This window comes from Schistocerca americana, chromosome 2 (genome assembly GCF_021461395.2).
Source record: "Schistocerca americana isolate TAMUIC-IGC-003095 chromosome 2, iqSchAmer2.1, whole genome shotgun sequence".
In the NCBI taxonomy this organism is placed as follows: domain Eukaryota; kingdom Metazoa; phylum Arthropoda; class Insecta; order Orthoptera; family Acrididae; genus Schistocerca; species Schistocerca americana.
Genome location: NC_060120.1, coordinates 783,497,319 through 783,512,186, shown reverse-complemented (window position 1 = coordinate 783,512,186; position 14,868 = coordinate 783,497,319). Strand labels below are relative to the sequence as shown.

At 45.0% G+C, this 14,868-nt stretch overlaps 1 protein-coding gene and 1 pseudogene across 1 annotated transcript in view; one reads left to right on the top strand and one right to left on the bottom strand.

Moving 5' to 3' along the window:
* LOC124595728 (lysophospholipid acyltransferase 6) overlaps nt 1–14,868 on the bottom strand; it is a 130,527-nt gene that overhangs the window by 67,227 nt on the left and 48,432 nt on the right. The gene's annotated exons all lie outside the window — the stretch shown is intronic.
* LOC124597715 lies at nt 5,774–5,891 on the top strand (annotated as a pseudogene).

The following is a 14,868-nucleotide window of genomic DNA, read 5'->3' as shown; positions in this document are numbered from 1 at the left end:
GGAAATTTTGACCTTTCGATTAGTCCGCAGCTCGTGGTCGTGCGTTAGCGTTCTCGCTTCCCACGCCCGGGTTCCCGGGTTCGATTCCCGGCGCGGTCAGGGATTTTCTCTGCCTCGTGATGACTGGGTGTTGTGTGATGGAAATGAAATGAGCGTTTGGCGTCATTGGCCGGGAGGCCCCTCGCGGGGCAGGTCCGGCCGCCATATCGCAGGTCTTATTACATTCGGCGCTACATTGGGCGACCTGCACGCCGGATGGGGATGAAATGATGATGAACACAACACAACACCCAGTCCCTGAGCGGAGAAAATCTCCGACCCAGCCGGGAATCGAACCCGGGCCCAGAGGACGGCAATCCGTCACGCTGACCACTCAGCTACTGGGGCGGACGGTGTTGTGTGATGTCCTTAGGTTAGTTAGGTTTAAGTAGTTCTAAGTTCTACGGGACTGATGACCATAAATGTTAAGTCCCATAGTGCTCAGAGCCACCTTTCGATTACTGATTCATCACAATATTGAACATTTTCTGTAAAGTGTCCAGTATTTCACGACCTTGAAGCCTAAAAGAACAGATTGTAACTCAGATGGCTTGAAACGTTTTAAAATATGACGCAGTGAGTACCGGTATGGACTTCGATGGGCGTGCAGAGGACTTCGAACGTAAGACGGAGGTACAGTTCGGTCCGTGACAGCTTCATTACCTGCGAAATTTCGTCCATAGGGCGGCGCTGAAAAGTTCTTAATCCGGTTATTTCAAGATAGACCATTGGTGTCAAGTGTGGTGCGCGGGACCAAAGCCGTAAAACTGCTTTGAAGCCGGTCTGCGTGAATTCCCAGAAGGAGGCACAAACGAGAACAAGCTGCGTTCAAATTACAAGATGCATTGCGGCAGAAACAACATTTTACATCAACACTCATATTCCTCACGCCACTGTACAGCGCATGATGAAGGGTACATCATATATTATTATCAATTTCCTTTCCTATTCCATTCGCGTACTGAGCGAGGGAAACATGACTGTATCTCTCTGCACGTACCCTAATCTTTCTCGTTCTCTTCATCTCTTCTCGATGTATACGATGGTGGCAGCATAATCGTTGCAAATCCTTCTTCAAACACGGGATCTCTAAAGTTGCTTAACACGGCTTCGCGAAAACAACGTTATGTTCCTTCCCCCTTGAGTTCTGCGAATGTCTCTACCTCCTTAAGAGCTATACCGACATCCTACAACCAAATTCTGCTATCATGACTACTTGATAAGCACTCCAAATGCTGTTACTGTACTCCGGGGTGTTCGCACTTGTATGAGATTTTCTTTATAAATGCGCCGCACTTTCCCGTAATCCGATAAACATCAATAAATCTAAATCGTCCATTTGTCTTTCCCTAAATGTTTAAACGGTTTGACACCCTTCATGTGTTCGCCACTAGTCTTTGCATAGGACCCTCTCTTTCCTTATCATTGTTTTCTTTCATGTAATATATTCTTTAAGTCATGCTGCACAGCTTTGATAAAACACCTTTTGATGTAAAAAAACCACCTGCTGCTACTTTTTTTTATTATTCTACAACAAGTGTCAACATTAAAGCCGTCGTCAGACAAATTTATTAAAAAAGCTACTATATACCACATGTCCACAATTTCAAAACGTATTAACTTTGTCTTTAGTACTGTGAATATACGTAGCGTTGAGTAGGTCACGACATTGTCAGTCTTAGAAGAAAAGTCCTCATGGGCTTGACAGTGTCGTGCCATACTTCAATGAAGCCTAAATTCGCGGTGCTAACTAGATATTAAATATGTTTTAAAATTGCAGTTAACGTCTGTCAAACGATGACTGATGTCTCAACTAATTGCAAAATAACAAAAAATTTTAGCAGCCTGTGGTGGTTTTACATCGAACAGATATTTTATTTATTCAAATTTAAACAGAAGAACTAATCATTACACCAAATGGCAATTTTATTCACAACTTTTCTGTAGTTATTTAAGATTGCCCAACGTCAAACAATATCAGTAGCCAACATTACAACGGTGTTGCTGGTCCTATGCGATAAATCATTTATGTGTATGAAGACGTACCGACGTTTGGTTGAAGCAACGGATTCACACGGAAAAGCTGGTTTCGCAGCGAATACCACAGGTATAAATTAAAAGACTCCGAGGTTCTAGCTATGGAATCACCGTCCAACTCATGACGATTCATGCACGGAGCATGTCGTGACAAATGGTTATTTATGTATTTACTGGATTCAATCCCGAATCTGTCACTTTCAGAAAGCAGTCGTCCTAAGTAATAATTCCGCGCACCCGAGGCTCCAGGACCGATTACAGCTGTCAGTGCCACTGATGTTCCTTTGTCTCTGGGGCAACGGCTCTCCATAAAATTTTTATCCGCCCTTTACACCCCCTCCTTCTGCACTGGAGCTGTTCCTACATATCGCTTGGAAATTTATCTGGTTGTAGGGTCCAGAAGTAATGGTGAAGTATGAGAGATATCTCAATGATCATGGAAGTTTGATAGGGTTTTGCTCAGATGACATAGCGGATTAGGGTGACGGCTGGAGATAAGCAGGAGATCAGAGTTCGAACACCTGTCTGCCATAAATTGTCATTCGTCAGGACATATTCAGTATACATTATTTTAATTTAATTTCAGTGAACTTAATTAGTATGTAAGCGTTCACGCAATGGGTCCGAAACTGCCGCGCTTTATCGTTGACAACTACGCCCCTATATGAACTTAAAGAGAAAGATTGTACGTAAGTCGAGCTACCTCAGTGGTTACGTTAAGATGATGATGATGTGTACGTTTGATAATAATGTTTCCTATTTCTCGTAGCTTTAGGTCGTGTCCTACAAATGCACTCTGTCTTGAAAAAATGTGAATTAAACGGTATAGCTGTTAATTCAATGTGTTACATGTTTTACTAAACCGCATAAAGTAAGTATCTTTATATCTTCTCTAAACACACTAAAATTTGTAATGTAGTTATTTTTAGAGCTTATATACACTCCTGGAAATGGAAAAAAGAACACATTGACACCGGTGTGTCAGACCCACCATACTTGCTCCGGACACTGCGAGAGGGCTGTACAAGCAATGATCACACGCACGGCACAGCGGACACACCAGGAACCGCGGTGTTGGCCGTCGAATGGCGCTAGCTGCGCAGCATTTGTGCACCGCCGCCGTCAGTGTCAGCCAGTTTGCCGTGGCATACGGAGCTCCATCGCAGTCTTTAACACTGGTAGCATGCCGCGACAGCGTGGACGTGAACCGTATGTGCAGTTGACGGACTTTGAGCGAGGGCGTATAGTGGGCATGCGGGAGGCCGGGTGGACGTACCGCTGAATTGCTCAACACGTGGGGCGTGAGGTCTCCACAGTACATCGATGTTGTCGCCAGTGGTCGGCGGAAGGTGCACGTGCCCGTCGACCTGGGACCGGACCGCAGCGATGCACGGATGCACGCCAAGACCGTAGGATTCTACGCAGTGCCGTAGGGGACCGCACCGCCACTTCCCAGCAAATTAGGGACACTGTTGCTCCTGGGATATCGGCAAGGACCATTCGCAACCGTCTCCATGAAGCTGGGCTACGGTCCCGCACACCGTTAGGCCGTCTTCCGCTCACGCCCCAACATCGTGCAGCCCGCCTCCAGTGGTGTCGCGACAGGCCTGAATGGTGGGACGAATGGAGACGTGTCGTCTTCAGCGATGAGAGTCGCTTCTGCCTTGGTGCCAATGATGGTCGTATGCGTGTTTGGCGCCGTGCAGGTGAGCGCCACAATCAGGACTGCATACTACCGAGGCACACAGGGCCAACACCCGGCACCATGGTGTGGGGAGCGATCTCCTACACTGGCCGTAAACCACTGGTGATCGTCGAGGGGACAATGAATAGTGCACGGTACATCCAAACCGTCATCGAACCCATCGTTATACCATTCCTAGACCGGCAAGGGAACTTGCTGTTCCAACAGGACAATGCACGTCCGCATGTATCCCGTGCCACCCAACGTGCTCTAGAAGGTATAAGTCAACTACCCTGGCCAGCAAGATCTCCGGATCTGTCCCCCATTGAGCATGTTTGGGACTGGATGAAGCGTCGTCTCACGCGGTCTGCACGTCCAGCACGAACGCTGGTCCAACTGAGGCGCCAGGTGGAAATGGCATGGCAAGCCGTTCCACGGGACTACATCCAGCATCTCTACGATCGTCTCCATGGGAGAATAGCAGCCTGCATTGCTGCGAAAGGTGGATATACACTGTACTAGTGCCGACATTGTGCATGCTCTGTTGCCTGTGTCTATGTGCCTGTGGTTCTGTCAGTGTGATCATGTGATGTATCTGACCCCAGGAATGTGTCAATAAAGTTTCCCCTTCCTGGGACAATGAATTCACGGTGTTCTTATTTCAATTTCCAGGAGTGTACATTCTCAAAATGTAATATCAAGCACTATTCACATATCAGGAACTTCCTGTGAATACCTGGCTGTGTCATTACTTAGAGTGCAGGGAAGAAAGCCAGCCTTCCATACTAGTCTAGCTGTGAGAAACAACCCTTTCAATTTCACCCTCCCCTCGTCTCCCTCCCTCCCACCTGTGAAAGCTGTCACGCTAACCTCAGCAGTCTTGCTGCCATTTCCGTTGGGGTCAGTCTATAGCAACGATGCGGCGTTCATACTCAGAGGCGAATTTTGTTAAGGTTGGTGAACACTTGAATCTACATTACATGCATACTCTAAAAATCAGACTTAAGTGCCCGGCAGAGGGTTCATCGAACCACCTTCACAATAATTCTCTACTATTCGTATATCGAACAGTGCGCAGACAAAAACGAACACCTATATCTTTCCGGGCGAGCTCTGATTTTCCTTCTTTTATTACGATGATCGTTTGTCCCTATGTAGATCGGCGCCAACAAAATATATTTCGCATTCTGAGGAGAAAGTTGGGGATTGAAATTTCGTGGGAAGATTCCGCCGTAACGAAAAACGCCTTTTTTTAAAATGATGTCCACCCCATATCCTGTACCGTGTCAGTAACACATCGTTATGAGACGACCAAAAAAATAAAAATACTAAAATTAAAAGATGGAATAACTGCGTTCAAGAACATCTGGTAACATGCTCTCTCAATAAACCTTTCTAAAAGAAAAACTTCTGGTAAGAACCTAAAATTATACAACAGAGATATGTGGCTAGTAGACTGCTGAGTAATCTGATGGGTTAATAAACTTAATTACACTAAAATCTACCAATAATTTGGAGACGAATTTAAATGACACACAAGACCTTACAACTTTTTCCAACATTTAGACTATTTGACCAAAGGTATCCGGACACTTATTAGTAGCCATTAATACGGGGTGTTTTCACCTTTGGCCCTTTTGACGACTTGAACCCTACTGGGGACACTTTAAATGACGTGTCTGAATATCTGCGGAACAGCGGCAGCCCATTCTTCCTGAACAGCCGAAACTGGAAGTGGTAGTGATGTCGGACGCTGGAGTATGGAGCAAAGTCGACGTTCTAACGCATACCTAAGGTATTCCATTGGGTTCAGGTCGGGTCTCGGATCAGGCCAGTCCATTACAAGAATGTTAATGTCCACAAACCTTTGACTTACAAATACCGCGTTATGGCCGCGCGGGGTAGCCGTGCGGTCTCGGAGGTTCGAGTCCTCCCTCGGGCATGGGTGTGTGTGTGTTGTCCTTAGCGTAAGTTAGTTTAAGTTAGATTAAGTAGTGTGTAAGTCTAGCGACCGGCAACGGCCTTGCCGCAGTGGATACACCGGTTCCCGTCAGGTCACCGAAGTTAAGCGCTGTCGGACGTTGCCGGCACTTGGATGGGTGACCATCCGGGCCGCCATGCGCTGTTGCCATTTTTTCGGGGTGCACTCAGCCTCGTGATGCCAATTGAGGAGCTATTCGACCGAATAACAGCGGCTGCGGTCAAAGAAAACCATCGTAACGACCGGGAGAGCGGTGTACTGATCCCACGCCCCTCCTATTCGCATCCTTAGCTGAGTCCCGATGGGGGACTTGTGGCCTGAAGACGGAGTGCTAAGTCTAGGGACCGACGACCTCAGCAATTTGGTCCCATAGGAAGGTACCACCACCACCGTTTTATGACAAGGTGCAACGTCGTGGTGATACAAATAATCATCGACTCCGAGCTGTTCCTCGGCCGTATGCAGTGCAAAATGCTGTAAGATATAGTCGTATTCTTTCCAATTAGCGACTTCTTAAGTCGCTTAACATTTACTACGGAAATTGCAAGCTGAACTGCTGGTAGCACATTGGTACTAATGAGTGATTTCTTCCGCTGATCCAACGTTATTTTTTACAATCAACCTCGACGGTTCCAGACCGTCAGTATATTAGGCCTGCCTGTTCTTGGTTTAGCAGTAGTTATCTTCTGGTAAACCTTGCGGGATGTATGGTCGTGGTCCACGAAACTCTTCAGCTCCTAACGTTTCGTCCAGTGCTTCGCTGGACATCTTCAGAGGGGTGTTTCTCCTCCGGTGAGTCTTGCCGAAACACCCCTCTGAAGATGTCCAGCGAAGCACTGGACGAAACGTTAGGAGCTGAAGAGTTTCGTGGACCACGACCATACATCCCGCAAGGTTTACCAGAAGATATTTCATCCGGTCGTGAAAGCCTTCATACTATGATTAGCAGTAGTTGTTCCTCCGCGTTTCCACTTCTAACTCACATCGGCAACAGCCGACTTGGGCAGCTCTGAAAGGGTTAAAATGTCCCTGACGGATCCGATACTCTGGCGACATCCAGTGAATAGTCCACGTTCGAAGGCACGAAGTTCTTCCTACCGACGCATTCTGCTGTTACTGCTTCTCTACTGACAGAATTCTCCTCGCCCCCTTGTGTACTATGCGGGTTCGCCTCTCGGTCACGAGTGTCGGTGTCAGTGTCTGTTACTCGCACGAGTGATGTAGAGCAAGAATAATGTAAGGTCTAAATACGAATGGGAAGAAGGTAAAAATAAATCATTGTTGGCTCATAATGGACGCATACTGTTCTCCATGTTAGCCTTGGGAGAAACCTGTTTCGCAAAAGAGTAATGCACACTGAAAATGCCTCCAGTTCCCACCCAAAATTGAAGACAGTCTGCCAACCAATCCCACAGATTCCTTCAGCAGGGGTTATGGAGTGCAGGATTTTAAGATCTTCTGCACTGCAAATGGGACTCTACAAGTGTTTCGTCGTACCTGTACATCATATTGTAATAAAACTCCAGCTGCCGGTCTGGGGCAGATTAATGTTTGCTCAAGATCTGTCTGAATGTGCGTGAAGAGTAAATGCCTGAAGTACACGAATTCCTAAATTACACAACGTACGCTACACGTCCAATCTGAAAAATAAAAAGTGTATACTTGTGATCCTATGAGACTGGTCTGATCTCCGCCAGTAGTGACTTCTACGAGGTGCGACAATAAAGATGTGGCAACCCTGCAGGCTTGTGTAGGTACAATATCTTTGACCTTGGTCTATAAGCTGCTTCTAGTCCAAACGGCACATCGATGCAACTGCTCAGTCGTGAGTTCTGCTGTAATAATTAACACATGTTTGTCTCTCTCGTCACGGAAATGGAACCGCATAATATTGCGCAACGGTATGCCATTTCTTTTTCGTTAAATTCGGTGAAAATGCGACGACAACTTACAGTAAGCTTCAGAAGGCTTTTGGAGAGGAGGTTATATTAATAGCTCAAGCATTTCGTTGGCATAAAATGTTTAGTAAAGGCAGAACGAATGTTGAAGATGAAGACCGCAGTGGACGACCACGCATGCTTGTGTGCTTCTTTGATTCCAAGGGAATTGTTCATAAGGAGTGGGTGCCTCCTGGACAAACAGTTAACCAATATTACTGCAAAGAAATTTTAGAAAGACTGCGTACAAAGAGTTCTTCGTGTCTGTGCCAACACTGCTGATAATTGGATTCTGCATCACGATAATGCGCCATCCCATACTGCTCTGTTACAACAGCAATTTTTAACCTCAAAACAAATTTCAGTACTACCACAGCCACCTTATTCACCAGATATCGCTCTGTGCGACTTTTTTCTATTTCCAAGAGTCAAAACAGCGGTCAAGGGACATCATTTTCAAACAACACAAGATGTCGAAAAACCTGTGACGAGGGTCTTGGTGGATATGACAAGATCAGTTCCAGAAATGTTACCATCAATGGCAGAAGCGCTGGAAAAAGTGTGTGCAATCAGAAGGTAACTACTTTGAAGGAGACAACACTAAACTTGACTAAAACGGTAAGCAAAAATTTTTTTCCACATCAGTCGCATTACTTTATTGTCGCATCTCGTACGTCTGCTTATGATCCTCCGTTCGTGATAAAGAGTTTCGTTTGTTTGCAAGGAAATCACCAACTCAGTCATACAACAGGCTAAAGCTCTACAAAACCAACTTTCGTCTCGTCTCGTAATTTGTATCAAGCTGAGACCGAAGCTAGCCTAAAGTCGAGAATCACGTATTCTGTCACGTTACACCACTGTGTACCTTTTACGATATCACGCGCGATGGGCACTGGGCGGGCTTCACACCATCGATGTTTTCGAGATTCCGTACTGGCTGACAAGGAGAAGGCCGTTTAGCACAATCTTGGACACATTCGACGAACAGCGGTGATCTGCGACCGCAACAGATCAGACACACCGAGAGGGTCTCCTACTCCGGGGTAAGCAACTTGCATATTATTAGAAATCGAGGGCGCAAATTCCACAAAATACGAAATCACTAATGCCGGGAGAGATCAGCAAACAGAAGAGTGTTTCAATGTGCAATAAAAGATCAATATCGTGAGCACAACGAACTCTGAAGGAGAAGCAGTTCAACAGCTATGCAATCGTCGTACGGAATTCATTAGAGTATGAGAAAAAGGCAAGAAACACAATCGACAGAAAATTTCAAGCTGTGTCTCAGTGAGAACTGATCTTCGTTTATTGAGACGCAGTAAGAAAGTTTGACATTTAATTACGTACATAGTTTTACAGTCCCTCTCAGAGAGGTTGCAAACGAATCCGCTGATGGTTGTTGACTGTGGAATAGCGCCAGTCAGTGTTTTATTAAGTAACTACTTCAATGTGTCCTTTGTTTCAGAGACCCAAGATCTCCTTTATAAAAATCAAAATAAATTTCGCAAACAACGATATAGGAAACTGATCACTCCATTCATCCACAAGAGACGGCAGAACGCGACAGCCATTACCATTAAGGTCGATACAGTGTTCCTTGACTACCGTAAGCCTTTGGATTCAATTCCGCATTGTAGTAGACACAATAAGACCTCACGAAATATAGAGCAAGATTTATAGTTATGCTTTGTAACCAACAGAGAAATAAATCGTCAAATGGAAAGCGACTTCCTGCGTACCCGAGTTCAGTTACTGTATGCGATGTATAAAAATAAGTAGTAAATAACTTAATAATGTCCTTGAAGCTGTCCTCGGATGATAATTATGTACACAGCGAACTCGCGACGCCAGAGACTTATAGGGAAATGCAGGAAAACGTGCAGAGGATCGACGCTTGGTCCAGGGAGTGGCTGTTGCCGCCAACGTAAACAAATGCACGTATTACACACGCATAGGTAGAAAGACCCATTACTCTTCAATTACACGACTCTCAAACAGTCACTGGAAATAGTCGCAACCTTTAAATTACGAATAGTATTCGTAACATAGCAGCTTAAAGTGGATCGGCCACTTACTACTAAGAAGGAAGATGCGAGACAGATTCACTGGAAAAGTTTCCTGCGGGAATGTAATTCACTATCGAAAGAGTCTATCTTCAAAACGCAGGCCGAACCGAGTCTTGAGTACTGCTCTGCAGTATGGAACCCTGACCTGTTAGAATTAATAGAGGATACAGAATGTACAAAGATGAGCAGCATAACCCCCCCCCCCCCCCCCCCCCCGCTCTGAGCGCGCGCGCGCGGGCGTGTGTGTGTGTGTGTGTGTGTGTGTGTGTGTGTGTGTGTGTGTGTGTGTTGAGAGAGCACGCGTGCGCACTTCTGTAATAAGGAGGGGGAGAGGGAGAGGGAGAGAGAGAGAGAGAGAGACTTTTCCCCCAGTAAATCTGTATCCAAACTACGTACATATAGCATGAAGGTTCAAAATGGTTCAAATGGCTCTGAGCACTATGGGACTCAACTCCTGAGGTCATTAGTCCCCTAGAACTTAGAACTAGTTAAACCTAACTAACCTAAGGACATCACAAACATCCATGCCCGAGGCAGGATTCGAACCTGCGACCGTAGCGGTCTTGCGGTTCCAGACTGCTGCGCCTTTAACCGCACGGCCACTTCGGCCGGCTAGCATGAAGGTAGGCACTCGCTCCACACAACACATTTTGTGCTGGTTAGTTATAATTGAAGTGCAGCTACTCACAGAGGTGCAGTGTGGGCTCTAATTATCGTACGGCAGTGAAACTTGATAGATATGCTAATGTGTTAATGTGGAAACGAATTACGCCGGAAAAAAAATTGTTCCAATTTTGGCCACCGGGTGCAAATCTGGCGCTGTGAATACAAGAAATGCGTATAAAGATGTTCCCATATGCAGTAGATGAGGAACGGGAAGTGGGCAGGAAATATCAGACAAGTGAGAAAGGTATAATGTTGATTTTATTATTAACCGCCGTACACACAGTTTGTTCGATAAGATCGCCGCAGACGTCGACGAGATTCTTACCGCCTAAAACTACATGACCAACAGTTGCTCGCTGCAGTTCCAATGGAATCTCAGCAACTTGTTCTCGTATACCGGCCTTCAGATCAGGTAGAGACGGAACGTGTCCCTGGTAAACGCGTTCTTTTGCGTATCTCCAGAGCGAAAAGTAACATGGGTAAAAATCAGGTGATCTTGCTGGCCTTTGCATATGCAATATCTCTGGAGACAAAACGTTCGTGGAAGGTTGCGAGCAATATGAGTTGTTGCCCCATCTTGCATGAAAACAGTGGATTCCACACACCTCGCTCTTCCAAACCAGGAATCACACGCTGTACCAGCGGGACTCGATAACGTTATTCTCTTCAAAGAATAACGGACCGAGAATGAATGTGTTTGTGCATCCACACTACACAGTCACATGCGGCGAGTGCAATGACTGTTCTTGCACAATACGCTTTTTAACACTACCCAACATTTGTCAGTTCTGTGTATTCACTGCACACTGCAGTGACAGCCGTGTCTCGTCACTCCATACAATACTGCCCGGTCACATGTCATCAACTTAGAGGTCTGCCACAAAACGAAGAGCAAATTGTGAACGTTGCTGCAGATCATGAGGTTTCAGTTGCTACAGCATCTGGATCTTGTACGTATATCAGCATAACATAGACCGCAAAACATTCCGTATTGTTGATCACAGGATGGGCAATTCTCGTGAAACTTCACAGGCACTAGCACTACTCGGGACACGTGCTGCTTAGTCTGTTACGTAGCAGCCTCGTCAATAACTTCCACCGGGATAAGACGTCTTTTTCTTCCAAAAGTCACACCATGGTCAGGTATGTTTTCACATTTTATTATAATCTTCTTTAAACTGTTTAATATTTTCGAGCCTCTTCCCAGATATTTCACTCCGCGATAGTCTCTCAAAGGAGCACTGTAATTGCTGGCTTTCGTGTAGAACGATTTCAATAACGACACACAGTCTCTCTTCTCGACAGCCATACTGTTCATTCACGTTATAGCACGTCAAATGATAATGTGGTTGTCATACCGTACAGGGTGAGTTTGAATCCTGGAGGCCAAAATCTGAACTTTTTTTTTTCCAGCGTAAATCGATTCGGCATTAACGCATTAGCATAGCAGCGTATTCCTCTACCATACGATAAATACAACCCACTCTGGACCTCTGCGAGTAGCTGCACTTTAATTATAACCAGCCAGTACTTTAATATACGACTTTCGTCCACAGTTCCGTGATTAATATCTGTGCGGCGCCTCGCCTGTCCAACCAGCTGCGGACTGGAGAGGGAAGTTCCTTCGTCTAACGGGGCTTGAACTGCGTATAGGCTACTTGAGGAGAAATGGCTCCCTACGGTTTAAGGAACTCGGCCTTGGCGGCTTCCCCTTGGCAGACGGCCAAGAGACAGAAATTAGAGTTTAAAGTTCCATCAAAGTCAAGGCCACCAGAAACGAAGCGCCGGCTCAGCTGCACGAGAATAAACAAGCATGTCAGATGTGGCCTAGCTGTGGAGGAACCGCGGTATTCGCCTCTGGTGTTTCCGTGAACCGCGAAAAACGTGTATCAGCGTGACTGCAGGTGGATTCACACTTGACGGAACGTCACAGTCATGTCCGTCACGTCAAAAGATTCTCCTCTGTAGTTCCAATGGTGGCAGTCAAACACGCCGTCAACGGAACGTCATCGTCACGTCACGTCAAGGTTTCTCGGGAAGAATGTTACCACGAGCCCTAGTGTAACCTACTTGGCCAGCAACTGTTATATTAAATAAAATGTGTGAACTAATACGAAAGTATTCCCCACTGACTGATACTGCGAAAAGATCTTAATATGTACTGTAAGATAATACTAAGTATTTTATTTTATACGCTGCAGGAATACATTGCAAAATAAACGATAGATATCTTGTTCAATGTGCTTTTCTCACGATTTCTACAGTAGAATAACGACAAGAAAAACCGGGAGTAAAGCTGATGAGGCATGCAGAAGTTTAGCATAAAATCCGTAATAAATTAACGAGGAACAGCAGGCAGCAGACATATATGTAAACTTAGTTCAAGTACACCAAAACGGTCCATCTAGACATACCATAGCCACACCATCAGCTTCTGTCGCAGTGATATCGGACACCTAAATCTTTAAATTCTCTTAGTAATTTGTATTTTTATCTTGCTTAACAGGTCAAAAAAATTGTTGTTGAGACATTCTGAAATATTTATAGAACGATGACTCCTCCTCTTCCAGCTTCTTGTAAAGAGTGTGGATCTCCTCTTCACAGTTTCGTTTTTTTAACATTTTTCGAACCCATACTCTTTTTTTCTCTCTCTTCGTCATTATGAAGTGGAACAGCAATAATCGAAAACTGCTTTTAACCAAATTTAGGCGTTTTATGACGATATACCATGAACTACGAAAGAGCGCCTCTGTTGAGTGTTTTTTAACCAACTGTAATGTCACGACGTTCTTTCGATGTTTACGTGCCGTCTAGTGCGAATGCCCAAGAATTTCCCTGACGGTCGGCGTTGAAAAACGTGACGGTTACGTGACGGCGACATTTCGGCAAGTGTGAATCCACCTTAAAGCGGAGCTGTGAGTCACGATTCTCCCGAATTCGGGTACAGTAGCGTACAGTACAGTATCACTGTGTCATTCCTTCCGCTGATATTATGCGATTGTTTACAAGCGCCGTCTGCAATGCTCGACTGGTCCCTGTCCGTCAGTACACGAGATCTGCCTAGTCCTGGTTAAACTGTGGTTGTTCCTTCGCGTTTCCACTTCACAATCATATCATCAAGTGTTGAAATTGGATGGATTTGTTACTTTGACATCCAATGAACAGTCCGTATTCAAATACGCTGAACTCTCCTGACCAACCCATTCTGTTGTTACTGCTTCTCTGCTGACAACACAATACTTCCCACCTTCTTTTACAAGTTTGTAAACGCTGACTGAGTTAAGTTCAGATACAGTGTTCTTGAGGGAAGTCGATAATGAAGATGTACTGGATTGTAGATATTTCGACATCATTAGTTTTCTTGGAGTTATGCGCCCTGCTAAACATCGGAACCACCATCTGACGATAGAGAAATGGCTCCGAAACTCTTCTTAAATAAAATACAATTAACTTTAGTGATTGGTTGGTTGGTTGGTTGGTTGTTTTGGGGAAGGAGACCAGACAGCGTGGTCATCGGTCTCATCGGATTAGGGAAGGAAGTCGGCCGTGCCCTTTTAGAGGAACCATCCCAGCATTTGCCTGGAGTGATTTAGGGAAATCACGGAAAACCTAAATCAGGATGGCCGGACGCGGGATTGAACCGTCGTCCTCCCGAATGCGAGTCCAGTGTCTAACCACTTCGCCACCTCGCTCGGTAACTTTAGTGATTGTTTATGTTGCGTTTATATTTATATTTTAAAGAGCGCTTCTCTGTACGCACTAACCTTTAAGGGAGGTAGGACGTCAAACGGGCCGAATTGCAGGAGATGCACCACAGGACATTTCAATTTATGGTGTCTATACTTTTACAAATAAATTCATAAAACTTTGTCAGCATGACCAGGAAGGATTCAGAAATAAATGGTTCAAATGGCTCTGAGCACTATGGGACTTAACATCTGTGGTCATCAGTCCCCTAGAACTTAGAACTACTTAAACCTAACTAACCTAAGGACATCACATACATCCGTGCCCGAGGCAGGATTCGAACCTGCGACCGTAGCAGTCCCGCGGTTCCGGACTGAGCGCCTGAACCGCTAGACCACCGAGGCCGGCGAAGGATTCAGAATTCACACTCATAGCAGTGGAAGTTCTAAAACATAACGAAGTAATTTTCTTTTACGTGTGAAATTTCATAATTTTTCAGCTTGATAATGGCAGCATTTGTTGCTATAGGTACACTTTTCTTCATAAGTAAGAGAGATTCTTCGATGAATTTTGCACAGCATACAAACCATACTTAAAGGTGTATAAACTCTAGAATTTTCCAAATCTATTAAAAACTGTGGTAAAAATTGAGGTAATTAACTATAAAATTTGTGTTTTTTCTAAACATGAAATTTAAAATAAACAGTTCATTCGTTTTTTTCATAAATTATATAAATTCTAGAGTTTCATACACCTATAGCAACAAATGCA